A 24,983-nucleotide genomic window follows, 5' to 3' on the forward strand; every position below is an offset into this window, starting at 1 on the left:
TCTGCTACTTTGACCAAGGTATGGAGGGGATAGGCAGGAAAACGTGGGGACAGAGGGCTGGAGCATGAGCCATTGTCTCTGTAGAGCAAGAGCAGGGAGATGGAGGACTACTGAAAAATAAGGGTACTGCAGGTCAGGCAATAGGTGCTCAGGGACTGGAGCGTGAGAAGAGCATGTTTTTGCTTCTCGGTCAGTAGGACTTAGACCTCCTTTCCTGACTCTCTGCTACTTGGAGAGTAGTTAAAAATGAAGTCATCTGACCAACCTGTCAGAAGCCCTACTTGTTGCTTCTGCCCAGCTGAAGTGACAACCATAAGTTTTTTTCTTTTTCTTGGCTGTTGATGCATGAGGGAGTTCAGTTTGTTTTGTTCATATACAGCTAGTGTCTCTACATAGTAAATATTTTTTTGTCTTCAAACCCTGGGTACAACACACCTGTTTTTTACAGTGATAGATGTGTGTTGATTTAACTAATTGTCTTAAATGGAGGAAGTCAGCAAGTAGATGGAGGCTTTTAATTTCTTCGAAGCCATTCAGGAAAAGCATCTGGATTCCTATTCTGCATATGTCCTTACTCCATCCCATGCTTGACTGGTTTGGGAAGTGCTGTGATGAGCACCTTACATGGTGAGTTCTGTCACCTGCATGAGTGGCTGGATGATCATTGGAGAGGCTGCAGAAGAAAGTGTGCCTGAATGTCTGGGCCAGAGAAAGTGGCTCAGCTTCATTTTTTATGGAGGAAGCCTTAGAGGTTTGGATGAGCTTTTTCTCCATCATGGTGAGTAACCCAAATGAGTGAGGCTTTCCAGGATAGAAGCTGTTGGAAAAAGTTGCTAGCTGACAGCCTAGTGCTTTGGGGCAAAGGCATGCTCCTCAGAGCTTGGTTTCCAGCACAGTAAGGGGAACAGAAGAGACAAGACAGGGTAGATTTTCCTGTGATTGACTAGTGTTAGTTTTTTTGCACCTTGCCCTGAAGCTTCTGTAGCTTTCCTTCCTGAAGCTGATGATGGGTTGGATCATGAATGTTGTCTGAGAAGGCATTTTCTTGTGTACAGTATAAACTATTATATTGATAGTATTTCCTCTGAATGATACATTTGGGAGTCTTGTAAAAAAATGTAAACAAAAAGTACTACTCTGTGGGGAACACTTAGCTTCTGCAGAAATGAAAATGAGCAAAACTAAATGCAGTGTTTTACATCCAGCAGACCACTATCCGGTGAAACAGATAAAGGGATGGGAGACACTGCATTGACATATGCTGATTTAGGGTCCCATCTCCTCCAAATGGAGTAGAAGAGCTATAGTGAGCATTACCATTACAAAAGCAGCCATTCCTTGTATGGGACAGCAAAGACCATGCATACAAGCTGTGATCCAAATAATGAAACAGTTTTCACTGGGTTTTTGGTGATTATTTCCTTTGCCTGGGAAGGGTGCTTGAAAATCTGAGTTCATAAATATTCTAGTGAGGCCTTGGTGCTCCAGGCACTATTATGTTGTTCTGAAAAATGTATGGCAAAGCTGTTACAATATGTTTCCTCTTGGATCTAGTGTATGAGGAGTATCACAGAGGGAGAATGTTAGATCAGATGTGTAGCCTTGATAGTAATAAGTGGAAGATAATGTTGATTTAAAGAAATCAAAGTTACCTTGTGTGCACTTGCTTTTGGTAGGTCAAGGAGATGGCAGAGACTGTGTAACAGGCCACAGCATGGAAAGTAAAGTGTGAATGTGGCCATTAGCAATTGAGTCCAGCAAGGAAGGTATCCTATTTTGTACTCGTGAATTGTACTTTTAATTTCTTACAAAACCCCAGATATATCACCTTTGAAGTGCTGGACCTTTGTGTAGTTACATACTGTCTTTCTCGGGAAATGTATACATAATAGCATTGTTTTAGTGGGCACAAATCCCTGCTTGGGCTACAAATATGTTTTGGATGGGACGTGTTTGTGCGTGGAGTTTTACATAGCAATTGTCCTCTTATGTGGGTAAATTTTTGAGCACTAAAATATCGAGCTGTGACACTGTGCTTCATTGTTAGACTCCCTGACCTTTGCCTCTAGTTGGAAAGGGGGCAGGAAATCTTTGTTTCCTAAAAGCTGCCTAAAGTCACAGAAGAAAGAAGTATCCCTTCTGCAAGCAACATATGAAATGACCTCTTGGTGCAAACAGAAATAACTGCAGCCACATGAAAGCCCTGCAGAGACTTGGCTGTGGGAAGTCAGTGATGATAGGAAGCAAATTAACGACAGGGAACTGGATGGTGATGTTGGTTGTCAGATATGTAGGCTCATAGGCTGCAATAATTCTGCTTATCAGGAGCTGCAGCCCATCTCTTCCCAGAGCAAGGGCAAGCCATGGAGCAGTTCTGTCCTCACTGCTTCAGCAGAAAGACCCAGTTGTGAGCAAAAGAAAGGTGATCTTACTGGGAAGGGAAATCAAAATTGTTGCCTCTTCCCAAGTCTTGGATTGTGTAAGAGAACAAAGCTATCCAGAATAGTGAAGACAAAACATCTCAGTCTCTCTTGCCAGTTGGAGAATTGCTAATAATGTGTATAGTCCTGGAACAAAAGACAACAAAACAAGTTACTTAAGAAAAGAATCTGTCACTCTGACAAAAATAGAGCTTTCAGCTAGTTTTTTGTCTGAGCTTGTGTTTCTCCAGCCAATCAATCCTGTTACTGAATAAAACTCTGGAAATAAACTTAACAAGATTAATGTCTGTAACTATTTGTAAAACCTATGTGTTACACAGTCTCCTTAAATGAGATTATGTCATGTTTATAATGCTTACTCATATTTTGTCCCCAGTCTGGTCTAAAATTGAATAGTTTTCATTAATTTTTCTTGCTTGTTTAATTTTGTGCTTAAACCAATAAGTTACAAATCCGCATGACTGCCCACTTATTGTTACACTCGGAATAATTGCACTGAGTCACTGTGGGCTCGGATTGCCATAGGGTGTTAATACTTGATACTTAAGCAAGCATGTTTATCTGAGAGCTGGCTCATCAGTCTGTGGAATGCAATGTTTACTACATGAAGTTCAGCCTAGAATTATTGCAGTTAGGAGATGTAGCCTATGCTGATTAATAATGCCTAGAATCAGTGTTGGTATTTTCAGGGGTGTTAGGGAAATTATCTGCTAAGTGTGGGAAAATAAATGCAGGGAAAATAAGTGTTAGGCTTTGAGAAAAAGGTGTTTGTATGCATTCAATATGGTCTTCCTAAAAGATTCTTTTTCTTGCCTGTGTTTTTTATTTATCCATGTATGTATCTGTTTTTTGTCTATGCTCTGTCTTGAATTCTCCAGAGGAGAATTTGGGATTATGCAAACTAATAATCAATTCCCTTCATAAATAAAAAGATTAGTTATTTCATGTCCAAAATTATTTGCAAGTCTCAGTCCAAATGTTTAGTTCCAAAACTGATGCACATTTTTTTTTTCCCTAGTGAAATTTTTCTCTGTGGCAGAAAAAAACCCAGGGAAACTGGTATTTGAAATACCATTTCACCTTCATTTATTTTGCTAATGTGTTTTCAGATAATTCAAATCCTGAGAAATTTAGTGGCAGCATCACCTGCTGGAGTGTGTTTTACAAAAGAAAAACAAATAATGAAGGGGGTTTAGGGTTTATTTGCACCTTCTGCTGAGACGCTGTTCTCCAGTACTGAAGGAAGCAAGTGATGTTCTGCCAACTCTTGGCAGGCAGGTAAGAGCAGGGATCCCTTCCCTGAGCAGATTCCCTGCACCAGCAGGTAAGCAGCTGCTCGGCTGCTCTGTGGGGTGTGGGCTGGGGAAAGCCTGCAGAACTTTTCTTCCTTGAGCAGCGTGGATGATTGCATGTAGGACTTTGTCGGAACCGATACTCGGGGTTTAGCAGGAAAGCACTTTTTTTTTTTTAACTGCAGCAAGTCCATAGTTCTTGTTTTTGGGATTACTAGCAAAGTGTCAGCAGCAGGCTGGATGTCATTTTTCATGGGAGAAGCATCTGTTCAGTTCCTCAGACCAAGATAAAGCAAACTTTGGATTGAAAATGAGATGAATTTGTCAGGCAGAATAACTGTATTGTGGAGCTCCAGGTGAGGAGTCAGATGGCACTTAATTCTTTGTAAAAATAGAGGAAAGATTTATATGGTGTACCACTGTTTCACATTAGTAGTATTTAATGCCATTGAGGACAGTAGCTGCTGACCAAGGTGGTTTTGTTAGCTGATTTCCTGTTACTACAATTACTTGAAACATCCAAAGGAATCACTGTTGTTGAGAGACCACTTCTGGTCTTCTCACCTGAAACTTTGTGTTTCAGGTGGCATTTTTATATCTGTGTATGATAATTATAAATAATGATTCTTGTAATATTTTAGCTTGTGTATTACAATAAGAACATACAGGGGAAAGGACTGAAGATATCATAGTTAAAACTATTATTTTATTTATATACCACTCTTCAATCTCTTGTTTATCTTTTGCTAGCTGTACAAAGAATGCTTTAGTAAACAATACTGATTTGATAGAGAATGTAGAGGAATATGTATTATGTGTACAAGAGAAGTTTACATATTTTTTCCAACTGCATTATACTTTTTTTTTAAATTTTAAGTGCTTTGCATTATTCTTAACAGCAATAACACATGGAGCATACTGAGATATTATACACGTATCATTTGTTCTTGGGAACCAGTATAACACACGTGGGTGTCAACTGCATATCGCTGTGGTTTTTAACCAATTTATGATAGCTTTGTTCTGATGCAAAGCTTAAGTATGGTGGAAGCAGGATTGCCACCCACTTTAAATGTTGTTGTTAGTGGATAGCATTTATTTCAGTGACTTTAAAATCTTAACATTATGAAGTGGTTTTAAGAGGCTCTTGTTGCTTTTAAAAGCAACTTTTATATTCCATCTGGGTAATGTCTATCAGCATTGGTACTGGAGATCAGCGTGTAATGTGGAGTGCCACCACATTAATCACCACATTAATTAATTCCACTAGGGTCTCAAACCTCCTAGAAAGGAAGAGTCATCCCCTTTAACTGTCCAAGCAGTGTACAACTGACTGAACATCAGTGTTCTCTCAAAGCTCTTGTTGATCACAGAATCCTCATTGGTCGTCTGGATGGCATCCAGGAGGCCCGTCACTTCGAGGAACACATGTGTCAGACCATATGACCTTACATAATAACCACGCATGTGAGAAACCCAAAGGGTGGGTAATCCAGTGGGCTGGCAACATCTTGTGCTGGAGAGGTTTGCAAGTGACTACCTTGTGGTTTCTGCAGCTTTTTTTTGTCCTCCTCCTTTCTTGCATAGCAGTTAGGCTGGAAGAATGGGAAATACAGCTTGTGCAGTCCACACAAATGTTTCTGGAGGAAGCTCATGGATTGTTCCTGTTGCCTCCAGTCAATTCTTTGGCTGAAATTAGCTTGAAGATTAGAGGAGAGGATACAGCCACAAACGTGCACACACAAGCTTACAGAACAATGAATATACCCAGAGAAATTGCCCAGAGTAAATTTTTTGTGTGTCACGTAAACAAACAGATCATAAACATTCAGCGCCTGCTTGTTAGGTTTGTTTGTTAGGTTACCCTGTGTTGCCTAAGAGCTTAAGTTAAAACGCTTACCAGTGGTGTGCTTGATCTTCAGGGATCCACTGATAGAAACAGGCTGAACCTCTTCACCCCTTGTTCCGTTTCTATATGTGTAAAATGGAGACTGCCTGCCTTCCCCGGGCTTAGAGAGGATTATTTACTCCTTACAGCTGGCTTTGGAGAGGAGAAGCAGTAAGCAGGGTGCTGTGACGTATGACTGCTCTGATGGAGATGGGGACAGAAAGGCACCAGGGTGCTCCTGGAGAGGGAGGAGCATCAGCCGGTGAGGACAAGGTCAGGAGAGTCCCTGCGTGGGCACATGGGGGTGAAGGGAAGGCCACTAGCGGCCACAGGGAGACTGGAGCTGCTTGGGGCTGCCCCTACTGGGACACATGCAACCTGCTCCTTAAAGCAAGCAGAGTCACACAGGCAGAGGCAAAATACCCACAGTGTTTGGGTACTTACGAGCACAAACCTGTTGGATTTAATCAGCTTATGCAAAATGAACTGTACCTGGGACCTGCACGTGCTGGGCTTGCTGGGTGAGCTCAGGTTCTGGCATGGGTGTGTGCAGGTCCATGCACCTGGGCTGAGGGTCGCTGCCTTCAGGCTCCATCACCCTGCCCCAGGCCTCCCCTAGAAAGCATACCAGGAAGGGAAAGCCTCATCACTTGTCATGATCCAGCACAAATTTGGTGTTTACCTGGAAAATCATGCTTGGGTTCTGCTTGACTAAGTCAACACCTGGTTCATGACAAGCTAACCTTATGTAGCAGAATTAGGAGAGCAAAGGTTCACCTGGCTCTTCCCACCCAGCTGACGTGTTTCTTTCCTCTTGAGCTCTGTGCCATTCCTATTTTCTCTGTGTTGACAGAATCAATTAGGTTGGAAAAGACCTTTGAGTCTGAGTCCAGCCTGTGACCAAACACTACCAAGTCAATACAGCCATGCTACTAAATGCCACGTCCAAGTCTTTCCTTAAATACCTTCAGGGATGGTGACTTCACCACCTCCCAATTGCCAGCCCATTCCAATATGTAATTACCCTTTCTGTGAAGAATTTCTTCATAATGTCTAACCCAGACCTCCCTTGGCACAGCTTAACACTGTGTGCTCTCATCCTGTTGCTGGTTGCCTGGGAGAAGAGACTGACCCCCACCCAGGTGCAATCTCCTTTCTGCCCATTGTAGAGAGTGATAGGGCCACCCCTCAGCCTCCTTTCCTCCAAGCTAAACAATTTGAGCTCTCTCAGCCATTCCTCATAGGACTTGTACTCCAGCTTTGTTGCCTTGCTCTGGACCTGCTTCTGCTTCTCAATGTCTGTCTTGTCGTGAGAGGTCCTGAACTGGACAAAGCACTCAAGGTGTGGCCTCACCAGTGCCAAGCACAAGGGAATTCTGTTGAGGGGATACAGCCCCATGCCACTTGCTCTCCCTGTCAGTAGCTTCCCCATCATCTCCTTAAGGGTCCTGGTGGCTTTTACTGTCCTGCCATGACTGGTTCTCCTTCCTGCCCATTCCCTTCAGCATCCTTGGGGATTTAACTCCATGCAGTTGGGCTGGATAACCCCCAACATATAAAGCAGTGTCTGAAACTGGGATGCAATGAGTTCCCATACTGTGCAGAGCAAAGGGATGCTCAACTACATCCCTGCCTTCCAGAGGACTTCAGATCTCTGTGTTAAAAGTCAGCTGGCTTCTCACATTAACTCAACTTTGTGATGTTTGGTGGTTTTTTTTAATGCTCCCAAGTAGACAAAAGGCTGTAATACTAGAAGAAAAATTTATAAATCCAGGTAGAACACAGTTCTCCTTGTACGAATTAATGGTCTGTAATCACTACTGTGTAGGAATTGATTTTCTGCAGGTAAGACCTTCATGATCTTGATATGATAAAGTAATAGAATTCTGCATTTTGTGTGTAACCCCTGCAGTATTTCAGGGCTGTGATAGAAACAGCCTTTATCATGCAAGAATAACAATTGCATTCCAGCATTTTTAGGTTTCAACATCAAACACAAGAGCAGCAAAACAAAAAATCTGAAATTCATTATCCATTTTCATCTGAGTTTGCCAGGCCCCACACTGTAAGTATAGTGGTACTTCAAAGACCATGACAGTTCAGTTAAAAAAAATTAAATAATATCATCCTCTTGAAATATTAGCATAGGAGAAAAACAAAGGAAAAACTGCTCTTGGCATCTGCATCTGCGATGGGTGGATAATTCTTTTGTCATTTTGAAGTTCAGCTTAAACTTGCAACAGAAAGCCTGGCACTTCATTATCATTAGGCTTCTTGCTGTCTCTTTTTGAAGCAGTTGGCAGGCTCCTGACTTTCCCCATGTAGCATGAACAGGTTACCTCCAGCTCTCAGAGGCCCTGGGAGAATGCACAAGGCAGAGAGGAACTGTGAGGTGTGATTCTGTTATAAATGGGCTCTCTTGACCTGGGGGCTTGTTGCATCAAGAAGCAGGGCTTGGAGGGTAGATGGTGTTTGTTCCTGATACAGAGAATGAGCACACTGATTCTGGACAAGCAAATAATGCCCTTAGAGTGCTTTTTGTGTCCTCCTCTGCATCAGCTGAAAGAGAGGGTTGAGCATGTAGAGAACTGCTGGTTTACCTGGCTACTCATTGAAGTAAAAGTTGGTTTCTAGAGCCTACATAAAATCCACTCATGTGCCTCAGTCCCTCTTCTATGCCTTGGATGAGCTAAACTTGTGGACATGGAGTTAGGTCTGAACTCTGGCTAAGCATTTGTGTGCTTAAACCTGCTGGCAGCCTGAGAGGGTAGTGCTGATCTGTGGAGGGAGGGAGGCTGCGTTGTGATGTCCTGTTTTGAGGGAAGCCATTGGAGAGCAGGACCTCAGGAGGTGCCAGAAAAGACACCAGTGTTGATACCTGCTCGAGTCAAGACAGACCTAGAGGGTGAAGTTGTGAAGTTGGCTTCCCAGGGCAGCAAGAGTGGGCATGGATCAGGTGCTGTGATTCTTCAGGTTGCACAGGTTGTGCTTCTCCTGTTTTTACCCAGAGCTGTTTCTTGAGAGGAACAGGACTTACCGAAGCCATAAGTACCCCCGGGCAGGCAGCAAGCAGATGCTGTTGATGCTTGAGTGGGGCTGTTACCTCCTCTTCTGATGGTGAGGGTGATGCTCCCCATCCCTCCCTACTTATGTTACTTACCAGGACTGCATTTCTACAGCCAGCTCTTCTCAGTGTGACATTACAAGTCTCCTCTCTTTTTATGGGCATGTTTGAAATATCTTGCTGCTTATTATGCAAAGTATCTGCTTTTCATCACTGCATCTTTTTGTGTGAATGCTGTGTTGAGTCTTCAGTATGTATTTAATATTTCTTGAATGTTACATGTTAATTACTTCCAATTTTCTATTGCTTCAGCTTTTGGCCACTTCAGCGTAAATTATTGTTCTAGCTGCCCTTTTGTGAAATGTGTGGTGCCTGTTCCTATTTTTCTTGTCAGTTTCATTTAAATACTTGGCATTTTAAGTAAACCTTCTTGCCTTATGTATTTTGTTTAGAACAACAGATTCCCACTGAATCAAATATGGGAATTTATTTAGTTAATAGAGAGGGGGAGACTGTGTTGCATTACTGACTGTAAAACAGACTGTTATAGCCTGCAGCATTAAATTGACAATGGTGTTGTTTTAGAAAATAAAAGTTTGTGTGTTGATTCCTTTTATATATATTTTATATATATATTTATATATATTCTCAAAAAATTTTATTACTGCTCTTCATGCAGAATTTCACCACAGCAAATGACGTGTGCTATTCCTCTATATCCTAGCCTTTGTATAAGGAAAAGGGTACAGAATCTTCTTCATATTGTCTTCACGTTGTATGAAAAGGTGCTCCTTCAAAAGGCTAACGAGGAGAAGAAGGGGGAGCTGCTGGAGTCCTTCTGAAACACTGCTGAGTATCCTCATCCCCAAGACTACTCTTGGAGGATGTGGGTGAAAGAGGATGGTGCAAAGTTCAGAAGTTGTAGGGGACTGAGAAGGGAGTGACTGGCAAAGAAAGCTGCATAGATGGTGATGAGTTTTATCTTGGCCTTCTTGCAAAAGCTTGAATTCCCCCTGGATCTGTTGGTGACAGAGTGACACCTCTTCTGAGCATGTCCTTTACCTCTGGCTAGTGAAGGATGGGAAATTTTTCCTAGGTTGTGTGGGAGCTAGACCAGATGAAACAAAGGGTGACAGGATACCCCCTGCTGCTATTTTGTAATAAGACAAACTGTGCTACCACTGAGAGGTGCTGATGCTTCCCCACAGTCTCAGACCACTTCTTTCCTGGCTGGCTGTGCAAATCCAGGTCCTGCTGTTTACTCCATACAGAAAGTATTTGGCGTGAAGGGGATGTGGACATAAAGGCTTGTGTGAGGAAATGCAAGATCTCCCAAAGATAGCACAAAATTGTTTCTTAATGGGGTTGTAGTACAGTATGTCATAATAGACCTTCAGAAAAGTATGAGAAGTATTTGTCTCAGTGTCTGAATACCCTCTCCAGAGCAGGGAGTGGTCTCCTGCCTATGCACAGCTGCTCTGGGATGGAGCATCAGGCTCCACTGTGGCAAGCAGCCCCTCTGCATCCTGCACCTCATCCCCTCCACTCTTGAAATGTTGTATTTAATAACAAGGCCACTCGCAGGCTGGGATTTAGCATTGTCTTTTGTAAATTAGTGTTTTGAAAGGAAACCAGTGGACTTTGCTGGATGCCCATGAGTTGGTCCAGGTGCTTGTTTCTAATGCAGACAGTAGCTCATTCATGGGCATAACCCAAAGTTGATTGTACCTTTTTTTTAACTGAAAAAAGTATTTTTGTAAGTTATTTTAAAATGGCATTAAGTTAAAAATAAATTCAAGCAGGTGCCATGCTAAAACATGTTGTGCATTTACAGTTTCACAGCATATCTCTGTTTTCTTCCTCTATATTATTGTTCCCCACAAAAGCAAGTGAATTCAAGACACCAAGCAAATGACTGATCATAGTAACCTTTAGGGTGCTGGATTATTCCTCAGATTTGTGCTGCTTTGGGATGCCTGTAATTGCATGCTGACTGTGAAAGAGTTTGTCTTAATAGTTGCAAAACAAAGAAATGCAGGACCAAAAGAATGGGTTACCGTTGAGATGTTATAACTCAGATATGAAAAATAAATATGCTAAAAAAACCTTCCATTTCTTCATAAAGTAAATGAAAACAGTGTTAAATAAGTATCCAGTTATTTTTAAATTTTCTAGAAAGCTTAGAATGCAAGGACATGAGTGTGACAGCTACCAGCCCGCTACAAGACCACATGGAAACATTTAATTTAACTTTTAAAGAGAAAGTTTTCATATTATAGGATGTGATTTGAAAACCGACTTCAACTTGTTTTTGAAATCAGTTATTTTCATCCAGTAACCTCTGAACACTGTCTATTTCTGCTTTGTCTGCCCTGCATGCGCTGAGGCTGGGAGGAGGCGAGAGGGGCACTGAAGCTGTGGGTATGTGCCCTGTGCTGCTGTGGCACTATGCACCAGATGGTCCCACCCTGCAGCTCACTTGCTGTTTATTCCCTTTAGTTCCCCAAGACTTACTAATTTTTTTCTTCTATAAATCATGAGTTTCCTTTCCTAGCAATTAATCATTTTGCTTCTTTTTTGGTTCTATATTTAATCCTTCCCATTCATCAAATCTCTCACGCGTTAATCTTCCAATATTGGAAGAGATGCATGTATTTCTGTGCCAGTTCAGATCCCTGTCCGTATACCCCAATTTCCTCTCTTTGTTTGGGTGACCAGAAACAAGATGCTCCAGAGGAAGGAGCAGTACTCCTGCTCCACCTCAAATGGCAAATACAACATCCTGACAGCCTGTGGTATCTTCACCCCTTAGTTATTGGGTCAAGACTGGAGAGACATGACATGTTTGTGTTCTTTTCCAGTGTCTTGCTGAGGTGGGAAACTCATGTCCATTCTCTTTTTTAATCTAGATGGACTCTTGGCATGCCTGATAAAAAGGGAAATGAATTATTTTGGGGTAAATTGCATATAGAGTATTTTTTTACACATAGTGAATTTTTATTTGGATGAAACTTATTTTCTTCTTGAGTTACAAGAAACACAATCTTCTGTTTTATCATCCCAGTTTATTTTCTAAAACTGGTTATTTTAAGCAGACCAAATGGAGTGTGTTACCCAGAGCCTGAGCACACCTTCCTTCCTCTCAGCAGCACTAGGGCAAAGGTTTTGCTGTCTCCCCTTTTTGTTGGGTTACCCATTTCTGGAGTGCCCCTGTTCAGAGCCCAGGTATGGGCTGGGCAAGCACTGGTCCTGTGCTGTCCTGCCACCACAGGAGGGCAATCCAAGCCATCCCTGGTGGCACCGCAAACTGCTACTTAACTTGGAGAGGTGTTTGTCAGATGACTTAAAGGCCACCACTGTCTGGATGCATTTCTCATTTGGCTTTTTGGGGGTTTTGACAAAACAAGGTAGATACATCAGCTGAATGTAGGTAGGACAAGGGGTAATGGCTTTAAACTCAAAGAGGATGAGTTTAGGATAAGATATTGGGAAGAAATTCTTTACTGTGAGTTTGGTGAAGCACTGGAACAGGTTGTCCAGAGAAGCTGTGGATGCCCCATCCCTGAGAGTGTTCAAGGGCAGGTTGGCTAGAGCTTTGCACAACCTGGTCTAGTGTCCATGGCAGAGGACTTGGAGCTAGGTGATCTTTAAGGTCTCTTCCAACCCAAACCGTTCTATGATCTATGAATAAGAGCTCTTTGTTCCAAGATGCAGCTGCAGCACTTATGTAGACTGCTTTATTTTATTTATATCTATGAATTCTACAGAAAACTTTGTAAAAGTCACATCCTGTCTCTTAAGCCCTTCTCCCAACCAGCCCTAAGCTTAAAAACACTTCATGGGAAGGATGAGGGGGTGTGCTGAGGTGATGACTCCTGCAGCATCAGTTGGAAAGGCATGAGGCTCTTGTGTCCAGTGCAGTAGGGCTTCCTATGGAACAAACCTGACCTGTAGAGCCTACAAGAGGGGTTTGTAGCTCTGGATTTGAATGCACGCATGCAATGCCTTATTTTTGGCAACATGTGCTGCCAGCATCTCTTATCGTTCCATGACTTACTACTCAGACATATGAATAACTTCCCACTTCTCCATTGCAGGTTGATAGTGGTGCCCTTTGTGGACTTGTGTGAACTCCTTTAGAGTACATAGTGTTGCTTTGCCTTTAGTGTGTGTACTTAACTGCTCAGATAAAATAAATTCAAAGTACCTCACTGCAGTTGTCAGTTAAAGGAAGTTGTCCATTTTTCCCTTGAGTTTTTGGGATAATTTTTCTCCAGCCTTTCCTTCTTTGAAAGTCTTAGTAGTATGCTACTTTTTAGATCTCTCTCTTTCTTTACAGAGGAAAAATCACTTTCTGATTTTTTGTATTCAGAATTATGCAAAGGAGTTGCTGAACATAAACATGCAACTGCAAATGCCATAGAAATGTACTCTACAAAGATTCCACCGTTAACCACACCAAAGAAAACAAAAATGCAAGGTTATTCAAATCGATGTCACACGCAGGAAGTGACATTTAAATTCTTACTCATTTAAAATTAAGCCATCTTACCATTTTCCTCTTCTGAAGTGTTGAAGATTTTCCATTAGTGAAAGAGTTGTCTTGCAGGCCTTCAAGAATAAGTTTTTCCATTATTTTTTTAGAGGCTTGAGCTGTAGGGATTTTTTAAAATGATAGCATGCATGTGAGTGTGAGAACTGTGTACATTTAATTGGCTATTTGAGAAGTTGTGCTAGAAGACTGACCTCAGAAGCATTAGGAAATGGCAGTTCCACTGCTTATCTTTACAATTAATAAAAAGTATTGTTTAATTCTTGGAAGAAGAGGGTGTTTCAGTCTTGCTCAGTTTTGTTCTTTGTTCTGGCTTGCTTTGCTTTTTTGCGTGGTTTTCCTTGTCCACTTCAATGCTGGAATATAGTATTGAAGCAACTGTGTGGTTTATGGCTTTTACACCAAAGTTTATAATTTTTTCATTGTGTTGAACCTTCTGTAAACAGATTTTCTTGAATCCAAACAAAAAGCGAGGGCTGTGACGTGGAGCCAGTTTTGGCTGTGAAATCATCAGGGTCAAAATCCCTTGCATACATCCAGTCCCAGGAGCAGTGGACTTGGGCTTACCCAAGTGTTGACCTTCCCCACTGCTCCCAGCTGTGCTCCTGCCTGGATGGTGTCTTGAGCTGTCAGTCCCCTCCAACACCAAAGTTGTCTAAATAAGCATGTTGTCCTTACTTTTTGAAGGAGTGTTGCTGGAGAAAGCATCTGTCCTTCCTCTTTGTTGGTGTTGCCAGTCCTTTTGCTCACTGGTGTGACTTGAATGCAGCTGTTGATGCTCCTCTGAAGCATGAAAGGACCATGCATTTGTTTCGTTTCTCAGGTATCTGCCAGAAGTATTTGATACTGTTGAAGTATCGAGATGTTATCTCAATCACTTTCGTTCTTGAGCATTTCTCCGTTGTGAAGATTGAAAACAAAACCACCAAATTTGAAGTATGAACTGTCTTTCAAATGAAGTATAACATTTAATGTACTTTCAGGTGGCAAAATCATCACAAGTGCTAACTGGTATAATTTTGATAGTTACTTTTGAATCTTGTTTATTAGACTATTTTTATGTTCCTTTTATGTACCACTTATCCACAACATTGAGGAAAAACATGTCTTTGTTTCCTGTGTATTATTCTGTCAACCAGAAGTGTTTCCTACTGGAAGATGTTAAAATAAGTCTATCAAGGAAAAAAATTAAAAGATACTCTGTTAAGAAAAAGGGGGGAAAAAAAAGCTAAAATCCTGTTAAATAATTAAGATGCTTTGGGCTCTGTCAGGATTGACAGTGTTCTTGCCATAATATACATATGCAAAAACTGTAAGAAGTTTAATATTTTATAGCAAGGATAACTCCAAACCCTAAATCTACTGGCTTGTTTCTATGGTAACAAATATTGAAATATGTCTAGCCAACACTGTAGGTTTCCCCTATTTAATTTCTGTCTATGGGTTCTAGGAATTCATTAAGGCTGTAGAATCCTTTTAAAATTGGTACATTCTATTGTAAAATTCCCTAAGATTAATGTTAAACACAACTCTAAATTTTAACATAAACATTTCTTTGAAAGAGATTTCTTAGCAAGTGAGGGATTAGAGTTTTATTCTAAGACTATATGGGCATTGATCTGGTATTATTTTTTTAACTACTGGAAAAATGGAGTTTCAGTCTGTAGATTCTGATGAAAATATTGAAGGCTGCATAACTGGAACGGTCTGGCTGGAAGACAACAATGGTATGAAGTCAGCACCTGCAGACTTTAGTTTAGTGGTCAGAACTTTGCGGCCAGAACTACTTTTAAGGGATCCTGTCCTACTCTTAAGATTAAAATGATGATTTACAGGGAGCTTCAATATTTTTTTTCTATTAGTTTCACTTAACTTTTTGTGTATTACAGAACATTTTCTAAGTGTCTGATTTAAGCAGTTTTGTGTTTGACATCATCTAGTTGTTTTTCTTTTGAGGGCAGCCCGGCAGTGTTGGGAAGTAATCTGAAGTGTTGGCTGTGAGATTCCATTTACCCCGTGGTAACTGAAACCACAAGCACCTAGTCCCAGCTGTAAGAGGAAAATTTTGAAACTTTAAAGTGAACATCAGGTTGATGCAATATTTTGCATCTGGTTGACTAGCTAGAGTTAGATGCAGCTGGAAGCATAAAGACTTCCTCCCTCAGCCTGCGGGGACTCTGGTTTCTGCTGGCATGTAGTAAAGATAATGAGGCAGCAGAAAGAAAATTTCAGAAACTGAGATTTGCACTTAACAGCTGTGTTTCAGGAGCCTGTGGTTATGGACTAAATGCATGTTTTCTCATAGGGCTAATAGCATCCAACCTTTTTTCCTCCTCAAAGAGACTTATAGCAGGGGACCTGGAAATCAGACCCAGCAACCTTAACTGATGCCTTGTAGGGCAAGGAGGTGCAGCTGGCAGTGACTGAAGTACTCAATAAAAGCAGAAGATGGTGTTCAGAAAAAGTGTGATTCATTCATTCTTATCCATCTGGAGCAATAAGGAAGAAGGTGGGCTATTTATTGGGCAAAGGATTATCTCCACTGTCCTGTGTGAAAAAGAGTGATTTCAGTGTGAGCCTGAGGCAGTGATTTTCTTCTAGCGCTGGAAGAGCTGACAATTCTACTTACACCTCAGGCAAAGCCAGGCTGAAAGAAGCGGCCAGTGTATGTGCACAAGGGAATATGAAAAGAAAACAACAGATACTGATGATATTCAACTGTGTTGTGAGAAAAATATCCTGTCACCTTGCAAGCCCTAGGTGAATCTCCAAAACCTCTTTTTATTACCATAAACAATATGTAGAAGAAGAATTAGTTGGTGTTCAGTGAAGAAGTTGCTTTGGGTTCGATATGGGAGGTCTTCCTGCTGACTCAGTGGCTCCTGTTGTGTCTCCAAGTGTCCAGTCACCTGGCTGGCACCGCTGGTCCCTGTGCCTTCTGTCATGCAAGGGGTCCATAGCACCAGCTGGTGGCCTCTTGCCTGGCATTCCTGCTAGCCAGGGCTCAACTGCAGCTTTCAGACTGAGCTACCTGCGCTGAATGTATTCCTTAACAATCCCAGCTGTCATCTTACTTCTCCTTGGTGTGTATTTATCTGACCCTGACCTGAGATACTCCTTTTCTCGTCACGCATGTCCTGTGGTGTTTTTTGAACTAGCATGGGCGTGGAAATAGGAGCTGCAGAGTCACAAGCAAAAAATGTTATTGGTCTCCCTATGTCATCAGTGAGTTGTAGCACTGTCTGAAATGCTCTTGGGAGTGTGTGCTTTTGTGGTATCCAAAGTCCCTGGGGTTCCTCATACTGGGAAGAATTATGGCTGTTGTGGGAGCTTGGCCTTCTTGCTCCCCTACACCATGCAGTCAAGAAACACTGATGTCCACTCCCACCAGTATTTTGAACTCTCCAGGCTTTATCCCAAGTCCGTGGAAAGACTCTGCAATGGGCTTCACCCAAGGGACCAATTTAAATGATAGATGCATATTCCTGTTACTCTGAAATTATGCTTTTCTGCAGGGCTGATTTTTTTCTTCTTCCTCTTTTCTCTTTGTTTTAATGATGAAATTTCCCTTATATTGAAATAGAAAACAACCTCCAATCTTGTAACAACAAGGTGAAACTTGTATTTTCAAGATGTGAAGTCTCCATATGTATTTAGAGTACTCAGTGCAATATGGATTGTGGCTGAGGTGAAAGCCTTTTTTATTTGCTTTTTTAATATCCAAACACAAATTCAGAAGAAAATTAAGGAAACTGACTCAGGACTGACTAGAAACAAATGAAAAGAAAATTGCCCTTTCATTCCTTGGGTTAAGTGTGGTGCTTGGCAAAACCATGGATTTGCTCCAGCCCCAACTTTTTTGTATATGTAACAAAATGATTCAGTTTTGAGGCTTTTTCACATCACAGTGATGGACTTGTCAAATTCATTTTCAGGAAAAGAGAGTAGTAGGATTATACATGTGCACGAAGGCTGTGAATACTCCCATTCCATTAGGTTTATAATCTTCCACAGTCAGAACAAGCCTGCTCACTGTAGCAAGGCCAGTTGGTAGCTGTCAGGAAGCTTTCATGACACCAGCTCTTCCACCTTACTTTAAAACATCTGGTATGTATCAGGGTTCTACTAACCCTTTCTGACTCTTGGAGCTATGAAATGAAAAAGCAACTTGTATTCTTCTGTGATCAACTTTCACGTTTTCATATGGTCCCTGTGCAGACCCATCAAAATATGCTTTGATTTGCTCCTACAGTCTGAAAAATACTGTACTGATGAACTGTGTAGTAAAATCCTGCTGAGAGTGAGCATGAGTTGAGGTGGGGAAGCACATGTGTGGTAAAATGCCAGTGGTTGTATGGACTGCTCTGCACAAGGCAGAGTTCAAGCAACAATTTCCACTATTAACCTGCACGGTGTTCATGCAGAACAGGTAGTCAGTGTTCTTTTGCAGACTTAATGCTAGTATTTCCTCTAACAAAAGCATACCTAGGAAGATGCATACCAGATGATTAAAAAAGTAATAGGCAGCGTGAGTACATGCAGAGAATACCTGCTTTGTTACAGGAGCATGTGTTTCCTGCAGGAGTTACAGCCCCTTGTGAGAGGAGAAACAAGGATTTGTAGAACTGAATGCCTTTTAAATGTCTCTTAGTGCTTTCCTGAAAGTGTGGGTAGTTGGATTTTTTCTGATAGGTTATTTGGAGGCCTACAGTTTGGAACAGAAGGTGGATGGTAAAACTCCATAAGGATTTTATGTGATATTCACAACAACAATTTTACCAAGAGTGTCCCCTGCCCCATTTCCCAGCTGATTAAAAATTCTGTTTCTTATTTTTGCGTGCTCTGGAGGCGAAATTTTGAGAGGTCAGGGGTGACTCTGTTGCAGCTTCTTTTCTGTCCTCAATTCCCTAGCCTTATGGTGAAGTGTTTTTCACTGTAGTTGGTTCTGCCATAGTGGTTAAAGACAGAAAATGTTTAGCTTAACCCTGAGGCAGCTCAGACTTTGTGCTGGATTAATTAAAATATAGTTCTGTGCTTTCTGTAGCAACAGTGCTCAGGAGGGGAAAGGAGGAAGGAGTGCTGTGCACTGGGCACAGGAGGGCTCATCATGCCAACCAGGATCCCTGCCATCTGCCAGAGGTCCTGGCACTTAAGGGCAGTGCATATTTTCTCCCAGGTCTGCCACAGCTCCTGGAGCTGAATTTTGCTTGCAATGGTCTGTCTGTAAGGGAACTGTTCTGCTATCCCAGTGGTTGGGTTTTAAAGTTGTTTCAACAATCCCCTTTTCCATCCTGGGGAAAAAAAATAGCCCTTTGGAAGAAGGGCTAGGTAACTAAGTTCTGTGCTTATCCTCCATGTTATGTACTTTGTGCTAGTTAAAAGGCTTGTTCTGCCTTTCATCTTGTGTGCTGTTTTCTGCAGATATTTCCTAACTTCTCCCATGACGTTTTTGCCTGGTTCTTCAGAAGATTGTATGGACTGAAAGAGACTATTGTTTCTCCAAGAGTGCAGGCATGTGTACATGGGCTAATCTGGTTGGTACAGGATTTCAGGAGTGGGTGTTGAACTGAGGAACAGGGTTGGGATGTGTGCGCCTACGAATTCTTGTGAACGGCGTGCTCTCCTATTCTGTAAATAATACCACATTTCACTTTCTAGGTTTGCCATTCATGTTTCTCCAAAAGTTGAACTTCTGTACCATGAGACATAAACAAGGAAATGGCATACAGGAAGGTTGCAAAAGTTTTGGTTAGCAGGGATTGGAAAGCTGATCTGGTTTTCAGTCCTGCACCCAGATAATTGTCAGCTACTTGATTGTGTGGAGACTCAGCACGTTTGTTTTTCACATTTAAAATTGATACTTCAATTTAAACATTGTCTTTCTAGTGTTGTCTTTCTAGTGTTTTCCTTCCCCAGGTTTGGGTTTTCAGTTTTGAAGTACAGGGGACGCAAACAAATACTTTTTTGCCTGGTGTTTAGGAGGAGGAAGGCTTTGGCAGTCGAGGTGCATTTGCCAGCTCTTGAGAAACTGCAGTCTGAACATTGCATTTGCAGCAAACTCATTCTGCAAAGCGCTTTGGATACAAGACATCAGGCGAAATTCATTGGGGTTTTTTCCATTTGGATGATATCACCAAGGAGCAAGGAAACCCCCAGTGACTGTTTTTGTTTACAACCAGCATCTTGATGAAACCTTGCCACATACTTGTTTCCCCTTTCGGGAACATTACCTAAAAGATGATGGTGCTGGGATAACTCCAGCTTCCTTGTGGTGACCCAGATCTCTGCTGGCGATGAGATCTCTATCTCTGCTGGGCACGGACTGAGAACAGGAGTTGTGTTTTTGACTGCTGATCCTCGGGCATGTTCCCATACAGTATTTCCAGGCTCGTCAGCAACCTTGCAGCACCTTGGCTGTTGCTGCTGACATGCCCTTGTCTGGTGGCAAAAGGCAGGATTTTATTCCACAGTCTGGTTTCATGTAGGTCTCGTAAGAGGGTGTGAGGCAACTTCAGGGTGGTTTTAAATACTACTTTTAGAGTATGAGACAGCATAAAAATCCTGGTAGGTTTGTTTGGGTTTTTTTGCAGCAACAACATTGTATAACTGACAATTTGCTTCATCTTGACTTCGGTACAGTTTCATTGCTTGGTCAGGAATAGTTCTGCTTGCAAAACTGCTCCTTGGTACTAGAGGTTGCAGGCTGGGGAAGACTTGACACTTGCTGGTAGTTTAAGAATTTGAGGATTTATCCTGCAGTTTGTTGATGGGATTTGGTTGGCTGAAATGCTTTTTGATGGATGCACAGGTATGGATAAAAGCACTTGGCAATACTCAATCAAAGAGGATAGAGAAGAGGGATTGTGAGGTGAGAAGGACGCAGGGATTGTCTGGCTCCTTTTCATCTACAGGTTGTCATATTTAACAAAGGTCTTACAGCTTCACCCATAGTCTTGTGTGTTTTTAGCACTGCCAGACCAAACTGCTATATTGGCTACCCTTGACGGGTTTTCCCAGTGCTTCTATCAGATGCAACATGGGTCAGCTTCCTTACTTTGCAGCCACCTCACTATTTGCCCAAGTGCTATTTCTGAAAGTTTATGTCCTTTTTAGCAGCCCATGGTCACAGTTTGGAGCACTGGAACCCGTGTGTGAAGCGATCTCTTCCTGTCCAAGACTTCTTTTGTGGTAGAATCTTGCTGCTATAGCCAGGAATGTTTGAGACATGTTTCTGCTGACAGTTTTCTGCTCTGCACTCCTGAGGATTGGATGTAGGGCAGTTTGGAGGGTTCCTCACAGTGGAACTCCCTATTTACAGTCAGTGAATTCATTAGAGCCCTGAATTATTTACTTAAAGAATTCAAGTCCTGAATTATTTACCTTTAAGGTCTGTTTTCCTGTGTTGTGCATTTGGTTGACTGTAGACCTGTGCTCTGTTATAAGCTATGAATACCTAAGGTAGCGTGATATCCAAGGCACTTTCAGCTATTTACTGTTAATTTTATTTTCATACACAAATACATTGCAACATTACAGCTGATTTTAAGGTCCCTTGTAACCCAAGCATTCTCTGATTCTATAAGTTCGGAGTGACACTGATACAAAATGGATTTCTGCAGATTTTGTAAATGTGTGGATGGTTTTTGAATATGTCATCACCCTCTTCTCTTTCTGCAAGTTGCCTGCCTGCTGCCAGCTGTAGCTCCAAGCCCTGGGCAAACTCCCTATTCAGCATCTTGTTTTTTCCCTGCTGTCCCATATTTGGCCCAAATTTTTATTTATAGTACAGTACTTTAATCCTACTGAAGAAGTTTGTCATTTCTTCACAATCTTACTTTGTTTACCAATGTCAGGCTTCAGGATTTGACAAATTATTAGGGAAGTCCCACTTCTCTTTACAGGAAGAGACTTAAACCAAGAGGACGCAGGATCCTGAGGATGTTACAGCCTTGCTGCTGAGATGTCTCATTCTCCACAGTGTTTCATGTACTGGAAATACAGTTCCATTCCACTGTGACTGTTCATTACTTTTAGTTGAGAGAAGCCAGGTTTTCAGGTTGGTAAGGAATTCACTGTTAATGGCTACTTGAGGGACACTAATGACTGGTGTAGTACTTCACTGGAGTTGCATGGCAGCTCTCCAAGGCACAGCTCGTCTACCTGGACACTGGGGGGTGGCAGGGAGTGTCAGGGTGGCTGCCATCCTTGCTGCCAGCAGCTGTTAGAGTTGTCATGCGCTCTTACCCTGAAGCCCTGATGCGCATCTCAGGTGTGTCCCATGTGCCAAGAGCGAAGGCAGCTGCAGCAGGCAGCGCTCACCTGCCACATTTCCCTTCCTTTTCAGGGCTGAGTGCTTGAACTCATCAGCGTTCTCTCTTCAGCATGCCTGAGGTACACCAAGGACTTTGGAGGAAGCAAACAAATAGCATTGTCCACTGGCATCATAGAGTCTTGGATGTAATTGTTTGGCAGTGCTGCAGCTGCACAGCCACCAAGCAGCCCTCCATGCCTAACCCTAATTCTTGCTCTCTCCTCCTCCTACCCTCCAATTTTCTGTCCCCATTAAGTTAAATTTCTTGTTTTGATGTGTTTTTCCCTGCTATCCCCTGGTGCTGATCCTGGCTGCTCTGTTTTGAGCACAGATGACTCCAGGCTGCAGTAGGGATCAGGAGACTTTGTTTGGGAGGTGGCCCTACCCTGGCTGGCAGAAGATGCCAGAGGTCACCTCTCTTCTGCTCTGCCCTGGACTAGACTGTGTTCTTTGCTTCATGTGGCATTGGGCTAAACCCTGGTTTAGACTCTGTTCCAGAGATGGCCAGAACTTGGTCTTTCCAGCCGCTTTTTGGGAATGTCTCAATCAAACCTCTGTGACCAAAATCTTGCAGCAAATCTTTCTGCTAGTCATCCATGTCAAAAATGGACAGAGTATGCCAAATGCCTGAGCCCTGAAATGCAGGAAGGGTATCCCAGCCATATGCTCCACCCTGTGCTGTGTGACTGGGTTTAATTGTGAAGGTAGGCAAGGGATCATATACACATGGTTGAGTTGTATCTCCTTAAGTGAAGGGGTTTGTTTTGTTTGCTTTCAGAGAAAGCAATGAAATGCTGACACTAATGGCATTTCCAGTACTGAAAATCCAGTTTCCTTTTCTTATCATGTGTTTTGTGTCCATTCAGAGAGGTTGGGGGTAGGGGGCTGAGGTTATGTCTTCAGCTGAGTTTCTACCATATGGGCTTTTTTCGTCCTTATTTAAATGTAGAAATGTCTTCTATGAAGTGTATTAGCAGGAGAACTTGACACTAAAGCTTAAAGCTACTAATATGGGAAGCAAGGAGTAAACACAGACACTAAAAGACCCTTTTGAGAATTTTAAGTGGAGTCACTACTTAAATAATGTTGTAGGTACAGAGCATGGGAAAACTTTATGATTAAGTAATCTACTGCCGATGCAATTTTGCAAGTATTATTTTTACATAACTGCTGTGGTTATTAGTGACCTGTATTTGCTGTTGATACTGAAAGAAATTTAATTAGCTTTCTTTCCCTCTTCATTTCTGCTTTTGGTGGCACTGTCTGCGTGGCATTGGTCTCAGTGCTGCCAGGCAGGATGGCCTGGGAAGAGGGCAGGGAATCTGAGCATAGGAAAACTGCATTCTCCTGTGTAGCTCTACAAGTGATGGGCTGTGGTATCTCATCTGTTTCTCCAAACTGGTATCTATTGCTTCTACTTGATCAATGAGTGATTTTGGGGAAAGGACTTTTTCTTGCTTAATGTTTTTATGAGTTGAGGCAGAAAACAAAAGACCTGAATATCTACTGCAAAACTGCTGTAATGCAAATAATAGATAATTGCTTGCAGTTAATCAATTTTCTCTTTTGTGTTGTTTTTCACACAGAGCAATGAGGCAAGAGAGAAGTTTTTAAAAACAGAAAAATGTGATTGCATAAACATCGTTGTTGGCAGGAGGACTCAGTAGATTCAGGTAACAATGTGCCACCACTTTTTATTATGCTTCAAAAACTCGCTGGGTTTCAGGCTGCCAGTAGCCCTTTGTCAGGGGCTGAGGAGTAGAGGAAGGGGGCAAGGTATAACAAGACCCAGTAGCTGGCTGTTAATTCATTCAGACCAGATGAGAGGGTGTGGGTGTTCCCACAGCACTGGGGAGTGATGCTGGGGCTGCAGTAGCTTCCTTCGTTATGTCAGGCTATTGTGTCTGAGACTGGGGTTTTTTTTGTTTGATTGGGAGTTTTTAATGGGTTTGTTTTTAACTCTAGGAGATTCTCTCCTTCAGCCTCTTACAGCTGTGTCGATGTAGGCGGGGAAGCTCCATGCCTGTTTCATGGAAGAAGGTCAAATGATTAGCAGTCCCTTCAGGCTGCAGAACCCTGAATCTACAAATATTTCCCTTGAATTCCCCCTTTAAAGGGATTTCTGGATCAGAGCAGATCATTATCTGCTGAAAGACCCAGACCTAGATCATTACTGCTTTAGAGAATTACTGTTCATTGTTTTCTGTGTGTGAATCAAGACAATTTCTCATTGCATGGTTGTAGGAAACCTGAAGTGTGATGTTTAAGCATACTACTAATGTTTGCAACATATTATATTAAAGTAATGGACTTTAACATATTTAGATCCTGTTTTGTAGGAAAAGTAAATTCCTAGCTAAAGTGCATGCATCTCTTACGGTTTTTATCATTTTAATTGTTTCCCTCACTGAAGGGGAGTGCAGAATGAAGGCGGGGGAGTTTACAGTGCTAATTGCACTCCATGTTTGTAATTGGGAGCAGATCCTATTCTCAATCTTCTTAGGCAATCCTAGTGAAGTCATCAAGCTTTTCACAAGCATATGGTTTTCCCCACGCCTGTTTGATTCTGGGATAAGGGCCTACGGTGTGCTTTTTCGTTCACTGATTTCTCATATGGAGGAAGTTTTAGAAATGTGCATCATCTTTTCCAATGCAGATTCTTCATTTATAGCAACAGTTGAAGAGATTCTGCAGTATTTTATTGAGATCAACAAAGCTCATTGGCTTAGACTGAGCTGTTTCTAAGTGGCAAGTGCATTTTCTTCATTAGGTGCAGGGTAAGGAAAAAAGCAGTTGTGGCTTTGCATTGCTGTAGTCATGACCAAGAATGACATTTAAAAAGAATATGAATGGGTGTGGATTTGATATTTCCTAAAGCCAGCTTCTTTTTAGTTTTAAGTTGCATACTCCAGGAAGCTAGTTGCTGTATCAACATTGGTATAATGACACATTATTAAAAAAATCAATATCCAGTCATAGAAACAAGTCTTGGTGTAAGCAGTTGGGTGCTTACAGCTGTGATTTGTATGTGTTTGCAAATGTAATGGGCTTTTTTTTCCCCTCGTAGCACTGGTAACTTGGATAAACACTCCATGAGTGACTCATTGCAGAGTATAAACTTACTTTAAAGGAGCAAGTGTTGGATTTGCTGAATATCCTATTGCTTGCATCCCTGAATACTTACTTGCAATAGGTCATGATTAATCTTAAATTGGCCAACCTGAGGGGAAAATTACTGCTGATGTCCCATAGGTACTTCAGAAACAAACGGAATGATGGAAGTGCTTTAAAAACATAAATAGTAGTTAGAATTCATAAAATCGTAAAGCAAACATATGGTACAAGGCCTTCTAAAATATAACACTTGAAAGCTTCTTTTATTGTTTCAGAATGAGCTTGTTTAGTTATCACAGGAAAATAAATATTTTCATTCCT

The 24,983-nt window shown here is 41.8% G+C and overlaps 1 protein-coding gene across 3 annotated transcripts in view; it reads left to right on the forward strand.

Annotated features, from left to right (window-relative positions):
• BACH2 (BTB domain and CNC homolog 2) overlaps positions 1-24,983 on the forward strand; it is a 182,052-nt gene that overhangs the window by 19,260 nt on the left and 137,809 nt on the right. For 2 of the 3 annotated variants that reach the window (XM_033055268.1, XM_033055273.1), the window contains exon 2: positions 23,135-23,221. The exons of the other annotated variant lie outside the window; for it this stretch is intronic. The gene's annotated coding sequence lies outside the window, so the exon portion shown is untranslated. The remainder of the gene's footprint in view (positions 1-23,134; positions 23,222-24,983) is intronic. 3 annotated transcript variants of the gene reach the window in all.

This window comes from Catharus ustulatus, chromosome 3, assembly GCF_009819885.2.
Source record: "Catharus ustulatus isolate bCatUst1 chromosome 3, bCatUst1.pri.v2, whole genome shotgun sequence".
NCBI classification, from domain to species: domain Eukaryota; kingdom Metazoa; phylum Chordata; class Aves; order Passeriformes; family Turdidae; genus Catharus; species Catharus ustulatus.